The 15,651-nt window shown below is 48.5% G+C and overlaps 1 long non-coding RNA gene across 4 annotated transcripts; it reads left to right on the forward strand.

Annotated features, from left to right (window-relative positions):
* Positions 1–178: 178 nt before the first annotated feature.
* LOC118916228 (uncharacterized) lies at positions 179–14,360 on the forward strand. 4 transcript variants are annotated; one of them, XR_005026320.2, is made up of 5 exons: positions 179–5,767; positions 6,351–6,561; positions 8,298–8,442; positions 9,352–9,625; positions 13,613–14,360. It is a non-coding gene; the product is annotated as an uncharacterized LOC118916228 (long non-coding RNA). The 4 variants fall into 4 exon arrangements; XR_005026321.2 differs by having other exon boundaries at positions 6,351–6,426; XR_008996982.1 differs by lacking the exons at positions 9,352–9,625; positions 13,613–14,360 and having other exon boundaries at positions 8,298–9,329.
* The last annotated feature ends 1,291 nt before the right edge of the window (positions 14,361–15,651 follow it).

Consider the following 15,651-nt stretch of genomic DNA (forward strand, 5'->3'; position numbering starts at 1 on the left):
GGACCCCGGTCATTGGTTGGCGCGCCGGTGTAGGGGCTGTGTGGGCGGAGCCTGGGGGCGGAGCCTGGGGCACGTCCGGGGCGGGGCTCACGAGGAGGGGGCCAGGGACGGGGGAGGGGACCGGGGAGGGGGCCGGGGAGGGGGCCGGGGAGGGGATGACGGCGAGAGGCCTCCCGGTCGGACCTCGCTCTACCTTGGGGTCTCCAGTGCTCCCGGTGCCCTAGGTCCGAGGCGCGCGCTCGCTGTGTGACGCTGGGCGAGTGTGCACACCCTCTGAGCCTCATCGGCCTCTAGCAAAATGGTGGAGCTGGTACCCGCCGAAAGACAAACTTGCTGCGGCACCACACCGAGCCCTCCTCACACCGCTGGAGTCCTCTCTCCGACACTGGATAACTTTGGTAAACTAGGGATAATAAGAGTACCACCTCATAGGCTTGTTATGAAGATTAAGTGAGTTAATATTTGCAAAGTGTTATGCGGTAAGTGGTTTTTAAGTAGTTGTTAGACTACGGGAGGTCTCGCTCAGCGATTGTCTTCCCTACCCCTCTCCACCCCCACATTCCTGTTTGCAAGCCAAGCCTTGCTTTGGCATAGGCTGGGCTCTGCCTGGAAATCCATACCTCTTCTCTGGGCTTTTATATCACCTCTGACAGTGCACTGTGAATCTATGGTGACAAGTAAGTGTGAAAAATGTGGATGGGAAGATCACAGGAGAGTGGGTTTGAACTAGCTCCACTGTATACTGTCCCTAGCATGATCCTAGGGAAGATGCTGACATAAGAGCCTCACGTTTCTGAGGAGTAAAGCAGACTTATACCACCATTAACCTCATGTGCTCTTCTGAGAGTTAAAGTTTCCAGAGAAGCTCATGACGAGCTTTGCACATGCTGAGTCCTCCTTTACTGCTAGTGGTATTATTTCACATTATTTCATCTGATTTCACCTTATCTCCCCTTATAGATGTAAACCTTTCTTAAGATACAGTTGAAGGGAAATACCTCCAGTCTAAAGTTCTGGCCAAAATTCTGAGGTTGGGCTGAGGTTCCTTTCCCTGTCTACTGGGCAGGAGAGGGGTTACTTTCTGTTGGAAAGACGGAGGCTGAGCTGAGCGCATGACCTCTGGAGTCCTTTGAGCTGTATGTCCAGGCTCAGTGCTGGCTGAGGGGACACCCTGGCTGGGCATGGAGCCCTGGAGGGGAAGGCAGGCACCTTCTGGGTCTACCACTGCCCCTGGCTCATGTCTCTATAGTTTCCCAGCTGCTCAGCCTGGAAAGCTTGGGGCCACCTCTCTCACCCAGGTATCAAAGGCAGGTACCACAGGATTTCACGCCTTCCACACCACCCCATCCTCCCTCCCTCCCTCCCTGCTGTGGCCAGGGCCCCCAGCGCTCCCTACTCCTGCCTCACCTAGTCCTGACCCTCATATGCCTGACACTGCTGTAGGGGGAGTAAGGCCCAGCCTGGCCACCAGGGCCCATGGGGTGCCAGCATTTAAGCTCAGCGCCACCCCTCACACCAGGATGCTCATCTGTACCTTTGCTAAGGTTGTTTCCTCTGCCTGACTCCCTCCACCTCCGCCTCAGCGTGCCAAAATGTTTCTGATGAAACAAGTTCTCCTCCACCTCTAGAATGGGGCCTCCTCTTGGAAGTGTCCCTGAGTCCCCCTCAAAAGGGAATCTTTTTTTCCTTTACCCTTTGGTGTCTCTTAGTGTGCCTCTGGGCCTGTTGGTCTTTGCCCAGATGGAGCACCTTGAAGATACAGTAGCTGAGACCTGTGGGTGAAGGAGGGAAGGCAGGCAGGGGTGCGTGAGCATATAAGCAGCTAGCCTGCCTGTCTTGCCAACACTTCCAGTCATTCTATAAGTACCTTTTGGGGTTTGCCACATGCCTACTCAAGTCTCTTCATAGGTTCAGGTTCCTGTTTCCACACACATCCCGCTGACACACCTCCCCCCAGCTGTGGGTATACCGCACTCAGCCCCTGGGTCACACTCACCACCAGGCGCCCTTTCCTTCTCCAGGTCAGCCCTGTGCTGGCAACTTCCCCAGGCACGGAGGCTGCAAGCCTGCTGCTGTCCTCATGGAGCCTCCAAACCAGAAAGGATTCAAGGGGAGAGATGGACAGCCACAATACCAAGTTGAGTGTATGGGAGCAGAATTTGTACCACAGAGGAAGGAGAGGGAGGAGAGAGAGCTTTAGGGAAGGGAAAGAGCATGCCAAGCAGGGTTTAGAAGGCTGAATATAAGTTGACCAGGTGGCTCAGAGGGAAGGCCATTCTTGGCAGAGGAAAGAACATATGCAAACACAACAGTCAGGCAGAGAGTAATTGCTGAAGAGAAGAAATCTAGACCACACTCAGAGACTGATGGTGGAGCCCTGGGTCCCAGCTCTGCTATTTACTTGCCAGGTATCACTGAGCCTTCTTTCTGGGCTCTAGAGCCACATCTAAAATGGATGTGACAATCCCCTTACTGGGGTCAGCCTGAGGAAAAATGGGTATGTATAAAAGTTTATCCAAACAAACAGTACTAGTTCATGATTTCAGAAATTCAGTCAAATCCCTTTCCTGTGGTCTGGATAGCACTTGAAGACAAAGCAGAAAAACAACTTTACCTTCACCCCATCCCACCATACCTGTCCAAACAGACCCCCATTACCTGCTTGAAATTCCATTTCTGGGTGTTCTCTCTGTAAAAGTTTTATGACCCCCTAGAGGCTACTGTTTAGAAGTAAGTTCATCAGAAGCTATTGACACTGGAGCAGAGATGAGATTCTCAGGTGGGCTAGTTTATTTTTTGGGTGACTTGAGTTCTGAGAAACAGGGTTTAACTCCAACCAGGGAGGGAATACCAGAGAAAGCCTAAAGAAGTGGCCTCTGAGCTTGGAAAGGTGCAATGGAGGGGAGAGAGCATGAGCAAATGCCAGGAGGTGGGTCATGAAGGTACAGCCTTAGCCACAGAGAGCCTGCCTAAGTAGCCCCTGTGGCTGAGTGTAGAGGTGCTGGGAGAGAATGAAGATGAAGATAGGGGAATTTGAGAGAGAGAAGCTGAAGACATGGGTCACAAAGGCCCTCAAATGCCAGATGTAAGAGTTAGGGCTTTAATACAGAGCAGCAGGGAGCCATGGAGGTTTTGGAGCAGAGGAAGGGCCTGAGGGAATCTCAGCCTCCTCTCAAGCCTATTCTGCCTTGGGGCTTTAAAGGTAGGTGTGAGGAGGCGGTAGAGACCCAGCGCTCAGCTAAAGAGACCCAGTGCCCCGGCTCCGCCCAAAGCTGCGCTCACACTGGGAGCTTTGTTCCCCGGAGTCTGCCTTTAGCCCTAGAAGGAACTCGGACTTTTTCTGGGTTTGATTCAAACAGTTCAGCCCCAACCAGCCAGAGGAAGAAAGCTCTCTGGGACTGGCGGGGCGGTGCTAGGTGGCTGGCCGACGCTGGCCCCTGATGCGTGCCTCAGAGCACGCACGAGGGCTCCCAGGGAGCAGTGCAGGGCGTGTCCTCGCTGCCCCCAGTGAGAAGTAAGAAGGCCCAGGAAAAGGTTTTTCTTTTGCCTTTAAAGGCGGCCTGGAAAAAAGGCTTTGCTGTCAGCTGCCAGTGATGCAAGGGTGGCTGGCGGGGACTGGGACGGGGGAGCCCCTAATCCACAGGAAGATTTGCAACACAAATCCTCCCAGGCTGCAGGTAAACATGGCCTTGGACTCCAGGACGGCCTGATGGGCCAAGCAGGACAGTTTTGGGTGTTTAATATTTTCATTCTGATTTGCACACCTGTTCAGACCACCTGCTCTCAGAGAACTTTTTGGCTTCCCATCTTTATCCTTTCGTGGGCCACAGCCTGGCCCTCTGCAAACGCTTTCATCCCAGCCACTACCTGCCCGCAGATGCTGGGAGACAGTGAAGGAACAAATCTTGCCTCCATTCTCTCCTAACTGGCAGGCTCGTCCATCCAGCTGTCTCCAGGACAGCCCTCTGAATGTCCCATGGGTACCTAGCACTCACCATGTTTAAATCTAAGCCCATCATCTTCTCCCATCTCTCCTAGTCTCCACCCCAGAGATGGTTTCTCTATCCACGAAACTGCCCAAACCAGAGATCTGGTCTCTTCCTTGACACCTCTTTGTCCTTCACCCTTTGTTCCAAGATATCATTGGATTCCATCCCGTCCTCTCCATCCCCACTGGCCCTGTGCTAGCATAGTCTAAAACCCTTGCTTCTTCACCCTCCCACTCACCACCACACTGGTCTCTCCACAGCACCCAGCTACCACATTCCCTTGTTTAAACATCTTTCTGAATCAGGCAACAACATCTCACAGACATAATGTTGAGTGAAAGAAACCATATGAAGAAGAGTATGATTTCATGTATACAAAGATCAAAAACAGGCAAAACTGTCCTATGGGAATAGAAGTCTGGACAATAGTCTTGGAGGAAGAGTAGTCACTATGAAGGTGGCTGGTAATCAGGGCTAGGACTAGGGTGAGGCAAGTGAGGTAGGATCAACATTACCGACTTTTTTCCTTTTGCCCTGAGCTTTAATATGACTCAGCATGGCACTGTTACTTCACTTAAATTTTTGATATTTTGTCATCATGGATTTTTTTGCACTAATTTTGGTTTTTCAAAAATGTTATTTATCTTGATGACTAAGCTCTTTGGCACTCCCTTAACTTTTATTTGGGAGGAACAGGCCTCATTTGCCATCCCCTAGTCCTGACCCTGCTGGAAATGTTTTGTAATCAGAGTGCTGGTTACACAGGTGTGTTCAGTTTGAAAATTCCTCAAGTTGTACACTTCTGATTTTTGCACTTTTCTTTATGCACATTATTCTTCAAATTAAAAAAAAAAAACTTCCATGGTCCCAGGGGAATGTCTTCTGTCTGCTTCCTTTAGTATCCCCAGCACCAAAACAATTCGTGGCACACACTGGGAATCAGCACATATTTGTTGAATGAATGAATACGGTATTATTCCAATTAATGTAATCCCCTGTATAACTCAGTGAGGGAAGTATATTTCTCTCCATTTGGTATGAGACAACTGAGGTTCAAGAAGGATGTGATCTGCCCAAGATCATGCAGGTAGTGAGTGTGACTTCTCGTATCCCAGTTTAAAGAAGTAAACAAAAACTCTGACCAGTAGTGCTAGTTCAGGCACCTGAGCCGGCACCAGCACATGCAGTGTACCCAGGTCTGGCTCTTAATTGCTTAAATTACAATTATTTTAGTCTTACCGTTTCCCAGATAATGACCTCCTTGGGGCGGGGGCTCAGGCATTCCTGTCTGCTCTCTGTTCAGCTAATTTCTGAGCACAGGGAAGAGGCTATAAATGTTTAATAAAGGAATGAAGCCAAGAATGAATGAGTGAGGAAGCTGACTTATATGTGGTACCTGGTATCTGGTGGGTAGAGCACAAGTTTTAATTAGAGATAGATCTGCTACATGTATGTCTTTGGGCATATTACTTAGCCTTTTGGAGTCGCAATTTCTCCAACTGTAAAATGGGAATAAAATCAGTACTTACCTCAAAGATTTATTGAGAATGTGAAATGAGAAAATGACTGCTAGGTGACCAGCATGTAATAAACGCTTGGAAAATGGTAACTACTATTGTTTCCAATGTTTTACATTCTCAAAGCCTGATTGACTTCAGGGTGACAGGTATCTACTTCTTTCTGTCTCCATGAATTGTTTTCTGGGCGGAGTCTCTGAGTTGGAAGGAAGGGACGTGATGCAGCCTCCAGGAGCTTTCTTCCTCAAGCTCGAGGAGAGGGTGAGTTGGCATAGCCCAGGAAGTCTGACTGAACTTTATGGCTCACCTCCACCCTGTCAGTGATGCCATCTTTGATGAGTTGCTTCCTTGCCAGTTGCTCAGTTTTCTCTCTACAAGATGGGGTTCAGAGTAAGCTTGACCTTGTGGGGCTCTGGGGAAGGTTCAAGGGCTTGTCCCTGGGGCTAGTGCACACCAGGCCTTCCATTAAGGTTGAGTCCGAGGAACTAACCTGGCACCCTGAGGCCTGGGGGAAAAGCAAGGAGACCCTGAGTCATCCAAAATGGGAAAAACAAATAGTGTCTGGGCTCTGTTTTGTTCTTAGAATCTTATTTCTCCTGAGAAATGAAATAAGAAAGCTCTTTATGCTGATGCAACTTTTTAACTGTATACATACCTTTCTACACATCATTCCTCTGGTCTTCCCCACACCTGCCCTGAGGGCAGGACCAGATTTATTCACATGTTCAGGCACAGTTGAGGGGACTGAGGCACACAGAAATTAAAACTACTTGCTTGAGGTCACACTGAAGGAGCAATTTGATAGCAAACTGAAGGTATGAAATCTGGACCTCTTACCTGCTAGGTACCACCATGCAGCAATTGGATCCAAACGAGAGCAGACAACTCACCTTTGGAGCAAGGTGGGCACAACCCAGCAGGTATCTGGCTATGCCTGCTTCCTGCATCCAGTCCCCACCTGGATACCACCTGGCAGTCACATGCACATTTATCATGGAGCAGCGGCTGACTCACCCCTTTGTACCAGAACTGACTCATACATTAAGAGAGGGAGAGTGAGTAGCAGTTGACAGCCTGGAGAAGCCCTCCCTTCCTCATTGAGCTTTGAAATTAATGCCCCAAACCCGTGGGCCATTCAACACTTAGGAAAGGGAAAGATCTGTGCTCTGTCTGGAGGTGGAGATCTCTGGACTTAGAAAGGAATGGTTCCGTTCCACTCTGGGCTCTGTTACAGGTTCACTCGTCACTTCAGGCAAGTCACTGTCTCTTTTAAAGTCTCAGTCTCTTCAGTTTTTTAGTGAAAGCGTTGAGAAGCCTTGTCACAATAAGTCATGTGTATTGATGATTTGCTCTGTGCCAGGTGTAGGGCTGAGTGATTGGTGCTCAACCTTATCTCTTTTAGTGCTCCTAACAAATCCTAGGCGTCCTGTTGCTGTCCCATTTCACAAAGGAGGAGGATGAGATGGGCATAATTTCAGAATAATTTGCCCCAGGTCAAGCAAGAAGACAAGTGACAGAACTGAGAATTGAAACATCTGTCCCTAGGACTCTTATAAACTAGTTTACATTTACTCCCCTTATCCTGCTAGACCTTGGTTTCCTCATTTTAAAAAATTGTAAAATATACGTAACACAAAATTCACCATTTTCACCATTTTGAAGTTACAGTTCAGAGGCATTAAGCACATTCACACTGTTGCACAATCCTCACCACCATGCAACACCAGACCGTTTTCATTTTCCCCAAACTGAAACTGCACCCATCAGTCACTAACTCCTCCCCTCCCCTCTCCCTCAGCCTGGGCTCCCACCATTCCTCTTTCAATCTCTATGAATTTGACCACTCCAGGTACCTCATATAAACCTTCCTCATCTTTAAAGCTATGATATTAAAGGTGAAGGGTTATTTGATCCTTCTCCCAGTGAGGCAGTTGGCTCAGACTTGGATTCAGTTCCAGTTCTTCCACTCAGTAGCTGTGTACCCTCCAGGCAGGTTGCTTAACCTCTCTGCCTCTCTCATTTCCACATCTCTGGAGCTGGCCTAATGTGCCCTGCCTTGCCCTGCAGGGGATGCTGGGAGGATCCCAGGAGACAACGGGTATGAAGGTGTTTGTAAAATCCAAAGCCACTTTAGAGCTTGTTATATATATATACCTTCTTCCTGGAGAGCTGGGACCAGGACCCTGGTTTAGATTTAGAGGTGTGAGATCAGGAAAGACATTAGAATTGTGCATTTCAACCCATTTACAGAGGAGAAGACTGAGGCACGTAGAGAGGTGGAAATGCCTTACCCAAAGTCACTCATATGTCCACGTGTATATGCTCTGTTCCCTGCAGATGGTGCTCAGCTGATGTTTGCTGCTGAAACTGGAGGGTAGGGGCCACAGCACAGAGGGAAGGGCAATGGAGCCCTCCCCTCTAGCAGCTTGCATTTCAGCCTGTGTATCCTGTTTTGTAAAGTGGCTGGTAGAGCCTCTGCTTAGAGAAGATTCAGGGGCAATAATCTATTTTGGTTTGTTCTTTTTACTGGTTCCCAAAGACCTGGCATTGTGGCTAATAATCCCATCTTTTTATTTCCTAAGAGTAATGATTGTTAGGGGTTTTGGGTTGTATCAGTATATTTAAGCAAACTTCAGCCAATAAAAGAGAATTTATTAAAGGATACAGAGGTGTCTCACAAACCAGTGGCAGGAATGCAGTCAGATGCTGACAAAGCCCTGGACTCAGCAAGTAGATGGCCCCTAGGATGGTCTGCATCCCTCATTCTTGTTTTATTCTTCTCTCTTCACAGACAGGCTTGTTGTGCTCCACAAGACAGAACACAATTCTGTGCCAGAATTTACATGGGACCATTTCGACAACCCTTGAGGCTGATTTGACTGTCTAGTAGTCCTGATTCTGTTTCTAGATAAGAGAAGCAGATTGGCCCAGTTTGGGTGAGATAGTCCCCCCTACCCCTTGGCCCCCATCTGATTGGCTTAGGTCAGGTGATGGGGTCATAGAGGCACAAACAAGGCTGACAGGCTCCCTCTGTATGGGGGTGGGGCCGAGGAAGGGTGTGGGATTCCTCTTGGGGTTGCCACATGGGCAAACGTGCAAACTTTAAAAATGTTATTGAATGGAGATATGCATCACTGACATGGAATAAAAGTCAAGATACTTTTAAATGGAGAGACAGGTTACCAAACAGTATGTTTATCACATCTTTAAAATAAATATGCATATGCAATGTAATTTAATTTCAATACATGTATGCTCTATGTTGAAATTATAGGTAGTAGAATTAGGGGTAATTTTTGTTTTTTTCTTTTGTAATATTACAAAAAAAAATTTTGTAATGATTTTCTGACTTTTCTCTAATGAATGAGTATCAGTTGAGTAATAGTAAAACAATAACTCTTACCTCACTGGGCTGCAGTGCGTGTTAACTAAGACATTTATTCACTTATTCAAAAATATTTATTAAGTACCTAGTACGTGATGATGTTTGTGAAAACTGCACAATGACCGGCCAGCAGTAGAGGCTCAAGAATTGAGGGTGCCCAGGCTCTGCCTTCAGGGAGCCCACAAAGAGGCTGGATGCTTGGACACAGGCACTTCTGCTGCCATGGTCTAGATGTATCGGAAAACCTAGGCCAGGAAAACACCTGTCTATTGTATCTATTGCTATAGAATAAATACCCCCAGACCCAGTGGCTTTTAACAAGTCAACGCTGTATTGTTTCTCATGATTTTGTGGATTGGGAGGTTCTGCTCCCTATGGTGCCACTGAGGTTACTCATTCAGCGGGACCCTTGGCGGGGGCCATTCTCTGCACCGGGTGTCACATCCTCCTCGGTCTCCAGCAGGACAGCCCGGCCGTCCTTACGACCTGGATGGAGGCTGGGGCTAAGCTGGAGTGTTCCAAGAGGACAAGCCCCAGTGTGGAAAAAAAGCTTTTTTGTATTAATGCAAATCATTCTGGGTGTGACTTGCTTTGTCTCCTACTCTATAAATAAAGCCTTTTACAGGCTTTTACAGGATTGAGTGAGGAAAGGACTTGTTGAGCTGTGCAACTTCTGGAAAGAACATCTACAATTACAGTGCAGTTTTTAAAGCCTGCTGTCACCTGGCTGGACGGTTAGAGTCATTCTCAGTGGGAGGGAGGGATGGGCGGGGGCCCTGCCTTTGGGAGCCAAGTTCCCCAATGGACTTCTCCAAAGAGGTGCCTGATCTCACAGCAGTACTTCTGCTTTAGTCCACTCTCCCTGCAGAGGGAGGCAGGGCCCTCCACCTAAGAGCTGCTGTCACTGGCTTATGGAATTATGACTTTGTGCTAGGTACCCTTTAAATGCAGCCAGGGCCTTTCCTCAGTCAATTCTCATGGTGATTCTGTGCGACCCTGTTCCTAAGATGGGGCACTGGGGCCCAGGGAGGGTAGGTAACCTCCTAACCTCCAAAGCAGCACAGCTGGCTGGGGAGCCTGCCTCCCTAACCATGGCTCAGGGGTGAGGTGCTCAGGGCTGGACCACCAGCATTTACAAAGTCTTTTACCCTGTAATCATCAGGGCCTCCTCTCAGCCCTGGAAAGCAGCCAGGGCCTTACAGATGAGGAAACTGAGGCCCTGGGAGAGGAGGGGCTGGCTCAGTCCAGAATGCTGGGTGAGGAGGTGATGGGGAAATGCTCACCAGCAGTGCTGGACTTCAGCCTGCCAGCTGAGCGGTTGCCTTGGCAAGGGACGGCCGTTCCTTCCAGAGAACTCAAGGTGGGGCAGGATGGGTAGGGATGAGATCAGAGGGCAGGCCAGGCTGCAAGAGGGAGAGGGCAGTTCTCCGGGGGGTTGTGGGAAAAGGAAGGGAGCCTGGAACAGGCCAGGAATGGGGCTTGGCCTGGGAATCATTTAGCAAAAGGTTTAAATAGGGGTCATGTGGGAAAGTGGAGCTTGGGATCAGGGGCTCCTGGGTGCAAATTATGACTGTGTGACTGTGTACTTAGGACAACAATGAGTCTGGACAAATATCTCCTTAAGCCTCCATCCTTAACTGTAAAAGGGCCAAAGCATAGTGGGTAGGACCATAGTACTGGCACACTGTCTGGGTTAGATTCTGGTTTGACCAGTTCCATTGTAACCTGGAGCAAGTGAATCCTCATCTCTGGGCCTCAGTTTCCTCATCTGCAAGATGGGTCTGATAACAACAGTACCTACCTCACCCAGTTATTTTGGGGATTTAAGGGTCTTGTAGCATATGTAGGAGGCTTCAGCAGGCTCTCCCCCATCAGTCTTTGCTGTTGTTATCATTGTCATCATTATCTACCTCAAAAGATGCTTGGGAGGGTTTAACAAGGCTGCTGACACACTGTGGCACAGGCATTGTTAGATAATTATGGGCAGACCAACGGGTGCTATGGTACAGATGGTGGGAGGTGCTGTGAGACTCACAGGAAGAAGATGAGAGTTCTGCCTGGCTGAGTGGAAGGGTATAGAAGGCTTCCTGGGAGAAATGGCATTTTCTGGGTCTTGAAGGACCAGTAGAAGTTTCCCTTGTAGAGGAGCGGAAGGTAGAGAGAAGAGCCCGAGTGGAGCTAGGCAGTGAGAGAGCCTCTGGGGAGGCTTCTGGGGAACACAGAGCAATTTTATTAGGCTGTGTATTTGGACTAAGGGACAAGGCAGGAGGCTGCACAGGGGCACTGGGTCCAGAATGTCTTGCCTGGGGCTTCGAACTTCCTGTAATAGGTATGGCATTCCTCTGCCTGTTTACATGGTAGAATCACTCGAGACAGTTTAAAAAAAAACAAGATTCTGTGGTCCCAACCATTATATTCTGAGTAGTGGGTCTCAAGTGGGATCCAGGAATCTATACTGGTTAAAGCTCCCCAGGAAATTTTGATGCCTCCCCAGGTTTGGGAACCCCTTCATAGGGAGGGAGTATCTCTAAGCAGGGATAAGTCCCATTGAGACACCAATCTGAGACCTGCAAGATGTGAGCAAAGCTAGAGAAGTGGAAAGGGGTTATTAAGAGAACCCTGACTCTGATTCCCAGTCTCCTACTCCTCCCCAAGGGACTCTCACACTCTAATGGCCACTTTTGCACCCTGGGATGGACCCCGAAGATGCTACTGCCCTATAGCCCTCTGGCTCCATCTTTCCCTTCTTCTCTCCATCCATCCATTTGTCTGTCTGTCCATCCATCTGGCAGATTTTGACCTCCCCACCATGTGCCTGGCATGGTTTTGGGTCCTGGACATATGGTGGTGAATAAAGCAGACACTCTGTATCCCTCTGCAGAACTTTCCATCAGTCCTGACTCTTTAGCTGGTTGAGCATCGAGTGCTTTGTCATCAGGAATGTTACTAAGTACAAGGGAGTGGGGACAGGAAACTCACCCAGGGGCTCAGACAGCCATAGCAGCAGGTTTCGGCAGTCCAGGCCCCATGGCTTCCTGGCTCCCCGAGTCCCACAGGTCCTATCTCCTCTCCCACATGGCTCAGGCCTTGCCTGCCCAACTCCCAGGCCCTCTCCAGAGTGTCCTCGGCCAGGAGGGTGCTGGTGCCCGGGGGAGGGGTGAGCCAGCCGTGCAGCCCCCTCCTCTCTGTCCCGCCAGCCCACAGAGAAGGCAGAAGCCTTGGGAAGGCCTGAGCCACTCTTCCCAAGGGTGGGGTCAAGGAGCGTTTCCTCAGGGGGTAGCTGAAATAACAAACCCAAGGAAATGACAGGGATTCTGGGGACTTCAGAGCACACAGCTCTGGTACAGGATGGACCCATGCAGGGAGATGGGGTTAGAACTTGCTGCAGCAACTTCCTCACCTCCCCTTGGAGCCATCTACCCCGGTCTTCAGGCATGTATTCTGTTCTTTTGTTTCATCCTGAGCCCTTGCCTGCTCGATTCCCCTCCCCACCCCATCAGCAGCATGGGTGCTGAGGATGCTGTGCACTCACTCACCCAGCGCCTTTCATTCAGTTCTCCCCCCGTTCATTCAGCACATGGGGACTGTGCCGGACACTGCGGATGAAGCTGTGGGCAAATATGGCCGCATGTGGAACTCCCACCCTGTGAGACAACTCAAACAACTAATACAGTGTGATCACTGCCACTGTGGAGTTGTGTGGAGGGTGTTGTAAACCCAGGGGGGAACCGAAAGAAGGCTGATTCCTGACCAGTGAGTGGGAAGGAGCTTGAGGAGAGCATGCCAAGCAGTGGGAACAACAAGTGGAAAGGAGTGAAAAGATGGTCTGCAACGGCTAGGGCACAGGGAAGCTCCAGGGACAGAGGGAACAGAGAGGGGGGAGGTCAGAGGGGCCATCACGAAGGGCCTTGAATGCTCGGCTAAGGAACTAGAACTTTCTGCAGTAGGCAATGCGGAGCCTTGGAGGAGTGTGAGGAGGGGAGGGTCATGGTCAGATGTGCATCTTAGAATGATGTGTGGAAGCTGGTTTGGGGGAAGGAATTGGAGAAGGAGAGGCCAGGCTGAGCAGCCAGTGAAGAGGACCCCAAGGCCTAAGCTATAGCAGGGCAGGTGGCTCAGCAGGTGTGAGCACCTCACGGTGTAAGAACGGAGGTGGGTGTGGGGCACACAGGCTGTGGGGCTGGCCCCACTCTGGGAAGCTGGGTGTTTCTAGGGTTGAAGTCAAAGACAGGCTGAGGCAGTCCGGAAGTCCAGGAACTCAAGGGCTTTGGGCTTAAGTAGGCTCAAGGTCAACAGCTGTGCCTGGATCTTTGTCTAGCAACTTAGGAGGTCCATAGCAGGACCTCAGCCTACAGGCAGGAATCAGGGCCAGGGCCACCCCAGGAAGGAGTTCTCACAAGTGAGGCAGGGTGTCAGAGGGGGCCTGGTCCTGAAGGGGGAAGAAACCACAAGGCAAAGAGCAGAGGACCCCTGGCTCTAGCACCCTGTATTCTGAGCCACCTCCCTTCCATAGCTACCTGTACAGATGGGCTATTCTGAGCCACCTCCCTTCCATAGCTACCTGTACAGATGGGCTATGGGGTCACCTGGGGCTATTTTCTTGTCCATGCTTGCCCTCAAATGTGATCCCCCTTAGATGTCTCATCTTGACTGCAGTTACCATCTACCCTTGATCTGGGGACTCTAAATCTGCATCATGTCTGTCCTGCCCCTACCCCCAGGCTCCTATGAGGATGAACTCTGACATGGCTCCACCTGCTAGGTGCACACTTGGAGTGCCACACTTACTGCGAGGAAATTTCTTATAAAGATATATACTTACATACAACCCAGCAATCCCACTCACAGCTATTTGCCAATGACATGACAGCATACGACCACCCAAAGACTTGCAAGTGTCAGTTCACAACAACTCTATTTGTAATAGCCAGACATCGGAAACAGCCCACATGTTTACCAACAAGTGAATGGATAAACAAATTGTAACATATCCATCCAATGGGGTATTCAACAATGAAAAAAATGAACTACTGATACATTCAACAACATGAATGAATCTCAAAACAAGCTGAATGAAAGAAGCCAGACCCCCCCGCAAAACTTACATTATGTATTTGATTCCATTTATATGAAATCCCAGGACAAGCAAACTAATATACAGTAACAGAAAGACCAATGGTAACCTGGAATGGAGGGTGGTGGAAAGATGAGAGAGAGAAATTGAGGAATTGCCAAGGGGAATAAGGAACTTTTGGGGATGATAGCGATGTTCGTTATCTTGGTGGTAGTGATGGTTTCCAGTGTATATTATATGAGTCAAAGGTTATCCAATTGTGTAATTTAAACATGCGCTTTTTATTATACATCATTATACCTCAATAAAGCTGTTTAAAAAATCTGATGTAAGTTCCGCATGGTCACATCCAGCCTGTTTTTACACAGCACCCTCCCCTGGGTCCTCTTCCTAACTGCCAGGGCACACTGGGTGGTTACTAGGCACCAGCACTGTGGGCTACTACGGTATGGAGTTTTTCATTTACCTCACAATAGCCTTAAGGCGGTGCTATTATTATTAGCTCTGTTTTACATATGAGGAAACTGAAGCTCAGAGAGAGTAAGTCACTTCTCCAAGGAATGTCATCTGACTGAATCCCAGCTCCAGCATTTACCCCTAACCTAATCCAAACTCTGTTCAGATTTGCATTTAGGATTATACAAACATGGTGATATTTGTGGAAAACAAAACTTAAAAATTTAAGTTGCTTTTAGAGGAAAAGGCGGGAAAGAAAGTTAAATTGCCTTCAGTCCATCAATCCTCGTACCTCATTGACTTTCTTAACATACTGAAGGGAGTTTTACTTTTCCATGTTTTTTATACATATGAACACATTACTTTTCCCACCATAATTCAATAATGTACCTAAAAATGTGTTCCCTCCTCCCGCAACCTGACATCTTCATAGGTGGTCTTGTGCTCATCTGCATAAAGAGCACAACGAAGAACAGCTTTTAGGTGAGAGATTTTTTTGTTTTCAGGCTAAGTCCTGTAGAATGGGATGCAGGCTGCCAAGTGTTATGCTTTTTCCTCCATATCCTGGTCTAAACAATGACAACTCAACACTTTTACTACTATTCTAAGCTAGAGCCTTCTTGGAACTCAAGTCCAGACCTTTAAATTCCTTGTGACAACTCTCATTTCTGACCACCAAGCCCCCATTCTCCCTCTATCTGTAGGAAGTGGGCTCACTCCCCAGCACCAAGAATATATTCTGATCTGTCTCATTTTTCCTACCTTAGTGTCATGAGGTCCCTCCTCCACTGCTGACCACAAGCCAATCTCAGAGGTGGCCTTACATGTAAAAAAAACAGCCTGTATTTTTAAAAACCAGACTATATTTAGGTTCAACTTAGTAACATTCACCAGTTTCAAGTGCAAAATATGATGAGTCTTGGCCAGTGTATATAGTTGTGTAACCACCACCATAACTGAAATACAGAATGTTTCTATCTCCCTGAAAGTTCCCTGTGCCTCTTTGAAGTTCATCCCCTCCTCCTCCTTCTAGCCCTTCGTGACTATTGATCTCCTTTCTGTCACTGTAATTTTGAATTTACTGAAATTTCTTATAGATGGAATCATGAAATATGCATTCTGTGGTGTCTGGTTTCTTTGACCCAGCATAATGATTTTGAGATTAATCCATATTGTGTATCAGTCTTTGGTTTCTTTTTATTGCCGAGTGAATTCCATTATATGGATATA

The sequence above is a fragment of the Manis pentadactyla genome, chromosome 4 (assembly GCF_030020395.1).
Source record: "Manis pentadactyla isolate mManPen7 chromosome 4, mManPen7.hap1, whole genome shotgun sequence".
Taxonomy (NCBI): Eukaryota; Metazoa; Chordata; class Mammalia; order Pholidota; family Manidae; genus Manis; species Manis pentadactyla.